Below are 10,637 nucleotides of genomic sequence, written 5' to 3'. Positions count from 1 at the left end.
CAAGGTGCTCTCAAGCCACTTCCAAGCGCTGGCCCCTTCTGGCCTGTGCAGCTTCAGGTGAGTGAGCAGCAGCCTGGTGCTCCTGGTGCTCATCATTCTGTTCCTGGTTCTGCTGCTGCCGCCTCTGCTGCTGGAGATCCTCTAATGGCAAGAAGGGAAGGGAAAAAAGGCGTCCTATGCTTCGCGTAGATGCCTCCGCTGAGGAAGCGCTGAGTGAGGGTGGCGAGAGGGGCTTCCCAGGAGATCGCATTGGAGAAGTGTGTGAGGCTCCAACCTTCCACAGCTGTGCCTAAGCCTTGAAGAAGTAGCCCCAAGCCTGCAGCAACAAGGTCCTTCAACATACAAGTACTGTCCCTTTAAATCGCAGCTTCTCCGAATGACCTGCAGCTGACAGCAAGCAAGCCGGCAAGCTTCACGCCAGGTTTCATCAGCGGGGTTCTCCGCAGGCGTGTTTGATGTGGGGAAAGCCCCAAAATCGCAACGGCCCCTGAAAATCGACTTAAACAAGGTAATAATTGCTCATTAGTGTTCCGATGGCCAGTCCCGCCAGCAGCGGGCGGGACTGAAGCGGGTCGCGGAGAAACGGCGGTCCGAAAGTCGGACGGGGCGGGGAATCAGGCGGGGGTGGGGGGTCGCGACCCGCTTTTTCGGCGATTTTTGGCCCCCGGCCGCCTGAGAAGCCGCCCGACGGCTGGCAGAAAATCGGGGCCTCTGATTCTGATCAAGCTGACAATGCCGTTGATGTTGTGTATGTAGACTTTTAAAAGGTGTTTGATAAAGAACCACATACAAGGCTTGTTAGCAAAATTGAAGCCCATGAGATTCAAGAGGCAGTAGCAGCATGGATACAAAATTGGCTAAGGGATAGAAAACAGAGAGTTGCGGTGAATGGCTGTTTTTCGGACTGGAGGGAGGTGGACAGTGAAGTTCCCCAGAGTTCAGTACTAGGACCACTGCTGTTTTTGATATACATGAATGACTTGGACTTGGGGGCATAGGGCACAATTTCGAAATTTGTAGATGACTTGAAGATAGTAATAGACTTCAAGAAGACACAAACAGGCTGGTGGAATGGGCGGATAAAATTCAATGCAGAGAAGTGTGAGGTGATACATTTTGGTGGGAAGAATGAGGAGAGACCATACACAATAAATGGTACAATTTTAAAGGGGGTGCAAGAACAGAGAGACCTGGGGGTGCTTGTGCACAAATCTTTGAAGGTGGCAGGACAGGTTAACAAAGCAGTCAATAAAGCATTTGGGATCCTGGGCTTTATAAATAGAGGCACAGAGTACAAAAGCCAGGAAGTTATGCTAAAACTTTATAAAACACTAGTTCGGCCCCAGCTGGAGTATTGTGTCCAATTCTGGGCACCACACTTTAGGAAGGAGGTGAAGACTTTGGAAAGGGTACAGAAGAGATTTACTAGAAAGGTTTCAGGGATGAGGGATTACAGTTGCGTGGATAGACTGGAGAAGCTGGGGTTGTTCTCCTTGGAGCAGAGAAGGTTAAGAGGAGATTTGATAGAGGTGTTTAAAATCATGAAGGGTTTAGATAGAGTAAATAAAGAGAAACTGTTTCCAATGGCTGAAGGGTGGATAATGAAAGGGCTCAGATTTAAGGTGATTGGCAAAAGAACCAGAGACGACATGAGGAAAAACATTTTTACACCACGAGTGGTTAGGATTTGGAATGCACTGCCCGATAGGGGGGTGGATACAGATTCAATCGTAGCCTTCAAAAGGGAATTGGATAAATACTTGAGGGAGAAAAAAATTGCAGGGATATGGGGAAAGAACGGAGGAGTGGGACTAACTGGATTGCTCTTCGAAAGAGCTGGCGCAGACTCGATGGGCCAAATGGTGCACTATTCTATGATTCTATGATTCTGTATTCTTTTACCAAGTAATCAAAGCTTTCAATTCCATTATTTTAGTCTTCTTTAAAACAAGTATCAAAAATCAATAGTGAAAAGTTCAAAATCTTTTAGTGCTTCTGGTCATTGACTTCACGTCCAGCAGAAAATTACAGATCACCGTGTTAGGGGCAGGTACGTTGCGCAATGCCTCACTGTCCAATCTTCTGATCACGGCCCAAAACCTCCCAAAATCGAGTGATAAAAAAGCTCAGGAAATCTTGCCCATTGTCTCCATTAACAGGTGTCTTTGTGAACTGGGTTGGGAAGGAGTAGAGTGGATGTGTGAAGTGGGATAGTGGTGGGTTGGATGTGGGAGGTAACTTTTGATTGTCGAGGTAACTTTTGAGGAAGCAATGGCCTGTTTGGTGTAATGAAAATCCAAATATCATATCTTTTAGATTGTGAAATATAAACCCGCTTAAAATTGGTGCCTCTGGAAATGCATTGCCAATTTTGGGTCTTAAACATTTCGATTTCGTCTTTCAAGCTTTCGTGCACTTACATTTTTTCCTGTAATGGAAGTGACAAAATGTTGTGTATAGTTTCCCGGATTTTTCAGTCAGCGGCGAACGAACGGCGCTCGCCGTTCATTACACTTACGCCTGCTCACATCCTGTGGGCTTTTTGCACTGCGACTTGCGGTACTTAGAGAGTCAAAACAGCACGGCACCCTCTACAGGGTTCCTGTGTGAACAGAGCAAGCAACGGTGTGTCTTCTCAACCAATCATATTGAAGAATCCTTACTGGGACAGGCAGAAGGGAATTTTAACCCCCCAAAACGGGTGGGTTTGGGTTGGGTGGGACGTAAAACTGTAAAAAATCTCAAACCCGAACCCAACCCGCCACTTTCAGTTTTAACAGAGGCGGGATGGAGGGGGACCAGGCATCCAACCCACTCCCAGGAGGCGAGTTGTTCATTTAAATATATTAATGAGGCTGCGTGCCTCAGATTTTACTTCCATTTAAAATTTAACCCTGGCCAGCCGGGTTTCCCGGGCCTCGGGAAACCCGGCAATTAAAGGGAGGTGAGGACTGCTGCTTGGAAGAGCTAAGTGCCTTTCCAGCACTGCTTGTGGGCCAGGAGGAGCAGGAGTGCTTTCCCCCGGCTCCCCAAGCTAACATGCTTCCCTGTCTGTTATTGGGGGCTGTCTCAGGATTTGCTAGTTTTCTAGGTTGGCATGTCTGGTTATGCCCTGGATATACCTTTTCTAAACAGTCCTGGACAGTCACCTTCTTTCAAGGCTAAAGAACTCCACTTTCCTCACTGTTCCCTCCTAATTCAATCCTCGAACAGTGGGGATCAGCCTTATTGCACCTCTCTGCATTACTCCATGGCTTGAATATTCCCCCTTGTGCCTTGGTTACCTTAATAGGACACAGTACTCAAGGTAATTTGGATAACTCTGGTTAATTATAGTCCTGCATGTGAAGCAATGGTCTACCATGGCAGACACATGTACTTAGTGCCCTCTGTAGGTCAGCATGTGCAACTGCAGGCATATTTTAGATATATATTAATTAATTTATATATATGGATAGTACAAAATGCTCTTTAATTACCAGCCTAAAGGAATAAAAATGAATAGCTATGTATTAAAATAGAAAACACCAGCCACATATAAAGTTTGTCAGTCTGCGCTCACATTCTCACAATTGTTCCGTAGAAAGTTTCTTTAAGTTCAGGCCAGCTGTGTGCAATGCCGTAAATTTGTGCTGTCGCCCAGAATACACGGCACAATATATTCACTCGCTCAATGCCTATTTACCTTTTCCTTCAAGAAAAATGCCAAACTCAGCAGAAGACACAGTAGGTATAGAAGGTCTCAACAGGCCAGACATCACACTCCCTTCGAAGACACAGTCCCAGAAATAATTGTCTGAAAAGGTTGTGCCCAGTGTGAATGGCATGTAAGCAGGAAGCGAGGAATACACCCCAGGTCTGTGTAATTCTAATTGCGTACCTTCTCTGTGTGGTGTAAAGCACTGCCGCAAAGTGTGCTGTGTACTGCCAGCGTGGCAACAACATGCTGAACTGTGCCAATCAACTTCTCCTGCTCCCCTTCCTTCTTGTTACAGATGTACCAGGACTCCAGGAACAGCTGGTCTTCACTCCAGCCCTCAGCATCATCACCGCTTGAAGCACCAGTGGCACCAATTCCAAGATTTTACAGATTTCGGGGAGGAATTCCAGGGTGAGTCAGCTCGGGCGGCATGGCAGGGGCAGAGGTGGGCGTTGAAGCAGGGCTGGCTGCTGTGGAGGGTGGCATTGCATCGCAACAGTATTTGTTGAATCGCTTTGAGTCCAGTCTCACAGGGCTAGCTATGAAATGGAGGATGTTACAACTGAGTTCAGCCATCACTTTCCTTCTTCCAGACCATGCTGAAAGCTGGGTTTTGATACAGTTACAGCTTCTACTATCCAGTTGAGCATAGTCATGCATTAAGAGCCCTCTGCTCTAGAGACTGCCATTGAGCAGCATGCAGCATCAGTAAGGGAGGCCTCAGGCATGCAGGTGGAGAGCACAATTGGAGCATCTTTCATGACTGAGGCATTGAGTTCTGCACTCCATCACACAACAAGAGCTGGCTTCAGGGGCCCCGGAGAACCGTGGGTGAGGGATACCGAGGCCTCACAATAATGCAAACAGAGCAGCGACCAATGTGAAACTGTGCCCTCCAGCAGGGGCATGTGATCAGAAGCACAGGAATAGGTGGCAGCTCTCCAGTCCCTGCAATTGATGCACTGTATCTGTACTGGGGTGTACGGTATTTCTATTAGAATTGAATATGTTCTATTTGTGTTATAATTATCTCATGGCTATTTGATTGACTTCCTGTTCTAAGGTGTCACAGTTCACACGGGAGCTGTCATCTCAGTTAACTGTGGGCACGACTCTGCCAGTATCACGTCCCAGGGAACAGTTTTTCTCTTTTCTCCCCGACTCTCAGATTCTTGGCCTACAACTGCTAACTTCTTCTTTAGTGCCCAATCTGCATTCTCCTCTGGTGCATTCTAGCACTGGGACATGTTCCCTGGGGCAAAGTGTCACAAAAAGGGAGCATCCTCCCTTTATGACTTTCAGTGACCTTCCCCTTCTTTGCCCTATAAAAGGCAAGCTCCAGCCCTGAAGCATTTTCCCATTTCAAGAATCTGCTCTCTACTCATGACTGTAACTGACATCTGTCAAGCCAATTTCAATTGAAGTTTCACAAGTCCTTGTATACAGTTACATTGTTTTTTTTTCCCCTGTCAAAGACATCTTAAATATAGTTCAAGAGTTTGAATTTGCAGTTTTAGTTAAAAAAATAATTGACAGCTACCATCAAAGTATTTTCCCATCAATGGCCCAGAAATTCGGGTCGGGGGCTTCCCGCGGGTACAAGCCCCCGACCTGCACTTACCTTGCGCGACGGCAGTTGAGCTCTAGGGCCCCATGGAATTCCACTCCGGGGCCTGGCCCAGCTGCCGGCGCGCTGTGCTTGCGTGTCCCAGGGGCGTAGTTAGTGCGATGCGTCCCCTGGGATCACGTGAGCCATGGGCAGCCAATCGGAGGAGGGAAAAGCCCATTCATAAGGTTGACAGGAAGACCTGTCTAAACTTATGAATACTACCGGCCTCAAAATAGCATTAAACCTTCAAATACATTTTTTTTTAAATCACACTTTTTCAATAAACTACAAATTACATTAAATAACTATTTTAAACAATAATTTAAATTTTGAAAAAAATAATTTTATAAAAAAAAGGGCTAAAAATAAACTTACCTTGCTTTAAAGTATTTAAAAAGAATAAACCTGTGGAAAAAATGTTTTAATTAATTGGCCTTACGCCTGCTTTTTAAATGTGTAAATCCTACAGGCTTAACCTCGCGTGAAAACCTGCAAAAAAAACCTAAGTTCAAAGCGCACGCGCAGCCTCCCCTGCGCACGCGTTCGACCTCTAAACCCCTTCGTTCAGAGGATCGGAAGTGCCGGTTTCCCGCGCATGCGCAGTGCATGCAGGAAACCCGCACTTCCATTCGGCCTACGGGTGAGTACCCCGAGCGTACTCACCCGTGGAGAGCCGAATTTCTGGGCCATTATAACGTTGGGTGACCATATTTTGTAAACAGAATCCGGGAACACACAGGTTGGGAGCACAGCAAAGTAGCTAGGATGGAAATTGTAGGTTGCGCAGTGTAGCGAGGCAAAAATTTTAGCAGCCTAAATTTGACAGTCGCACATATACACTACAAATGCAAAATAAATGTGCATATAATTACCGCGGATGTGACGTCACACTGTTGAAGCACATTCAGACACCGTTTATAAATAAAACAATAACACTGTTCAGGAACATCAGTTCTTCGTACCCACTGTCTACACTGCTGCAGGCTTTTACTGACTCCTGTCCTTTTGTTTCCACTGTGCTCAGGGGCCGCTGACCATTTTTTTCAAAAATAAACATGTCATATATCAACGGAATCATTGGGCGTAACCGTCACCGACGAACCAATCAGCTTCTGAATTGCGACCATTTCGAATTGTGGGGAGGCGATGACAAAATCAGAAGCCCATCGACCAATCGGCTCGCGACTGCCTACGATTCAAACTGATACATCCCGTAGTAAAGGGAGGGGGGATGTGGGCATTTGGTTGTCGAGCAAGGCCGGACTTGCTGGCAGCGTGTGCCCGCCCTCGGCGCTCGATTGATGGGGACACTAACCAATAGGCCAGCCCCTTACACCGCTGAGCCTGTCTCAGGACTGACCGCCCGGACAGTTGGCGCTCACAGTGGGCGTGATTGAAAGGAGGCGCCGGGGAAGGAAACATGTAATCAAGTTAGTGAATGGTACAGTGTATGTGTGTTGTACATCATATTCCAACATACTAAATTAAAAGTTAGGGTATTTGGGGATGAGTTTTGTGAACATTTGTGGACATTGTTTGCCTGGGGACACAGTGGGCCAGAAATTTGGGTCCCCGCGGGTGAGTACGCGCTGGGTGCTTGTGCGTAGGGCCAACGAAAGTGTCGGTTTTGTGCATGCACTGCGCATGCGTGGGAAACCAGAACTTCCGTTCCCTTGAAGGAAGGGGTTCACAGGTCAAACGCGTGTGCCGGAGTGGCAGCGCGTACGCCTGGAACTTCCGTTTTTTTTACAAGTTTCTCCGGGAGGGTAAATCTCCAGCAGCTACACTTTTAAAAAGCAGTCACAAGGCCTGCTTTTAACAAGGTAAGTGGTGAATTAAGTAAAATTAAAACATTTTTTCCACAGGTTTGTTATTTTTAAATACTTTAAAGAAAGGTAAGTTTATTTTTAGCCCCGTTAAAAACTGTAATTAATTTTTTCAAAAATTTAAATTATTGTTTAAAATAGTTATTTTATGCAATTTATAGTTATTTTTAAAATGTGATTAAAAAAATTTTTTTATTTGAAGTTTTGTTAGGTTTTGGGGCCGATCTTTATTCATAGATTTGACAGGTCTTCTTTTCAAATCTATGAATAGAGATTCCCTGTTACGATTGGCTCTCCATGGCCCACGTGATCCCAGGGGACGCTTCGAACTAACTGCGCCCCTGGGATACGCGAGCCCTGCGTGCTGGCAGCTGGAGGAGGCCCAGGATCGGAATCCCACGTGGGCCCACAGCACAACGGCAGGCGCGCTAGGTAAGTGCAGGTCGGTGGCTTGCACCCGTGGGAAGCCTCCGACCCGAATTTCTGGCCCAGTATCTCATGGGGGGACTGTCCCCAGCTAACGGGGACATAGGGGCACCCTATTATAACAGCTTCCAGAAGTTTAAATCACAGTTTAAAGTGCTCCAGAATTTTTATTCATTGCCAGATCAGGAGGAGTGGGGCTTGCAAACAGGAAATGGTGGCATGCTCTGTGAATTGCCACTTTTTCTGTCAATCTTAACAAAAGTGGCATTTTTATTCCTCACCTTCAAAATTTGTTGTATATCTTAAAAAAGTTTGGGTTCATTTAAAACAGCTGAATTTCTTCTATGATTCACAAGACTGGCCACTCACTAACTGTGCAGACCCTTTCGTTGTGTCATGAGACTCTGTAGAAGGAGGCATCCCAAAGCTGCATTCTAGGAGTTCCTAGCCATTGAATGCACGTGCGGGGATTCCAGTGCATGTTTGGGGATGTGGTCTGCTGCCTGGTTGAGCCTCTTCATTCAGGAAATGTCTAGGTAGACAGCATGAGCTGCTGAAGTGGAGCAGAACTCAAGCCTTGGCCCCAGAGAGAAGGCAGGCCTAGTTGGGGGGAACCTCTTGGAGACCTTTCTGACATACAATAATTAATTTCAGCATATTTAAGTGATTTTATTCAGAACTATTTAATTGTTTAATAACAACAACAACATGTATTTATATAGCACCTTTAACATAGTAAAACGTCCCAAGGCGCTTCACAGGAGTATGATGAGACAAAGAAATTTGACACCCAGCCACATAAGGAGAAATTAGGGCAGGTGAGATGTAGGTTGTGAGGAGCGTCTTAAAGGAGGAAAGAGCGATAGAGAGGCGGAGAGGCTTAGGGAGGGAATTCCAGAGCTTAGGGCCTTGGCAGCTGAAGGCACGGTCACCAATGGTGGAGCGATTAAAATCAGGGATTAGAGGAGCACCGATATCTCGGAGGGTTATGGTGCTGGAGGAGATTACAGAAATAAGATGGGGCGAGGCCATGTAGGGATATAAAAACAAGGATGAGAATTTTAAAATCGAGGCATTGCTTAACCGGGAGCTAATGTAGGTCAGTGAGCACAGGGGTAATGGGTGAACGGGACTTGGTGCGAGTTAGAACATGGGCAGCCGAGTTTTGGATGACCTCAAGTTGTGTGCTCATTTTGGGTTTCTGGAAGTACAGATATTACTGGGGTCAGTAGAGACTTTTGACTCTTAACTCAACCAGAAAACCCTGGAATAGCTGCAAGATAAGAAAATAACAAAGTTACTTCATTTGTACAACTTCCATTTCCTCACAGAATCAAAATTAAACATTGATAAACCATAAGTACCAGTTTGTGTCAACTTAGCTTCTATATACTGTATTCATTGCATTAAAACAACTGAACATTGGGTTCTGCAACGTCATTATTATTACACATACAAAGAAATGGTGACACCAAGGTATGTGCAGTTTATTCCACTTCTAGGCCTCCAATACCAAGCAAGATTTCTGGAAGAAAGGTAGAGAATTCTCTCCTCTGTGTTAATAGACTTTGGAGGAAAAATTCAGTTGTTTGCGCCTCCCGTTAGCACCTTAAGAGGGCGCTAATTGGGGCGCAAAGCAACTAGCGCCCTGGCGCGGCGATGTTTGCGCTGCTCGCGAAATTAACTAGACATTTTGCGGTGGCACTAAACACTTCTGCCACGATCTCCTGCGCCGGCAGATCGTGATGTCAGTCGAGTGCGCAACGCCCCGTTAGCGCCCCGGACCGGATATTGAGTGGCGCCCCCTGCCTTACCGCCTGCCGCTAGCAATGACAGGTTGAGGGGAGCGTTATGCTGTCAGAAAGGGACTGGGGGAGCGCCATTTAAAGGCGACCGCTTCCTGCCTTTTTTTGTCGGTGACATTTTTGCACCACGCATTCTGAGAGCGAGAGAGAGACTTCTGGAGAGATTCAACGCTGTGTGAAGGAGTTTTGAGTACTGAGCAGCACTTTGCAGGTTTATTTTGATTTGCCCTTCCTTGCTTCGCCAGCGCTCTGAGGTAGCGCCTCGCTCCTCGGCCATTGCACCTTAAGACAGGTGTGAAGTGCCTGATTTAGCGCTCCAATCACCTCCAGGGGCGATAAAAGCCAAGTTTGCCGTCGGAGGCGATAATTAGCGCCAGACGCTAAACTTTGCGCACGGCCGATAATGGCGCCCCAAACGGGGCGATACCGAATTTTTCCCCCTTTGGCTCTTTGGTTCTCCTTCAGATCCACTTTGAAAACATCAATCAAATACCAGTTTTACAGTTCCTACCCTTTCAATATTTTTAAACCATTGATGGGCATCTGGTCGTGTTCCTTTGCTCGTGGACGTAGCATTAAAATGAAAAGTAATTGCTTCTTATTTCTCCTTGCTTGCTGTTGGCACTTATGAATTATTCTGTAGTCTCAGGAATTACTAATATTCTGGCCGTCACCTGTTCCAAAATATCCTTCAGTGCAAACTTTGTTTTTTCACTGATGTAAATATTCCCCACTAGCTGTTTCTTAAAACGTTCTGGGCTTTTTGCCTCCACTGCCCCACCCAGACTTCCATTTCACTGCTTCTGTGAAGAAGAACTTGCAGACATCAGCTTAAATTTGCCTTTTATTGGAACAGTTGGAACCTGTGCTTCTTGCCCTACTGTCATAGAAACATAAAAACATAGGAACAGGAGCAGGCCATTCTGTCCCTCGAGCCCGTTCCATCAATCAATTAGATTATGGCTGATCTGTATCTTAACTCCATCTAGCTGCCTTGGCTCCGTAACCCTTAATACCCTTACCGAACAATAATCTATCAATCTTAGTTTTGAAATTTTCAATTGACCCCCAGTCTCAACAGCTTTTTGGGGATAGACTTCCAGATTTCCACTGCTCTTTGTGTGAAGAAGTGCTTCCTGACATCAGCCCTAAACCGCCTAGCTCTAATTTTAAGCTTATGGCCAGAATTTTCACCTTCGGGTCGGGTTGGGTGCATGCGGGCGACGCAGATGTTTTCAGCAACGTGCTGCTCAGAGTGACTTTCACTTAAT

The 10,637-nt window shown here is 46.2% G+C and overlaps 1 long non-coding RNA gene across 1 annotated transcript; it reads left to right on the top strand.

The window, feature by feature from the left end:
* The first annotated feature begins 660 nt into the window (after positions 1–660).
* On the top strand, positions 661–6,814 carry LOC147111159 (uncharacterized). Its single transcript, XR_015080053.1, has 3 exons — positions 661–3,856; positions 3,996–4,111; positions 6,334–6,814. It is a non-coding gene; the product is annotated as an uncharacterized LOC147111159 (long non-coding RNA).
* Positions 6,815–10,637: the final 3,823 nt, after the last annotated feature.

Source organism: Somniosus microcephalus, chromosome 11 (assembly GCF_052327205.1).
Source record: "Somniosus microcephalus isolate GS21.2 chromosome 11, FLI_Smic_1.0, whole genome shotgun sequence".
Lineage (NCBI taxonomy): Eukaryota > Metazoa > Chordata > Chondrichthyes > Squaliformes > Somniosidae > Somniosus > Somniosus microcephalus.
This window is presented reverse-complemented; position numbering and strand designations above follow the sequence as displayed.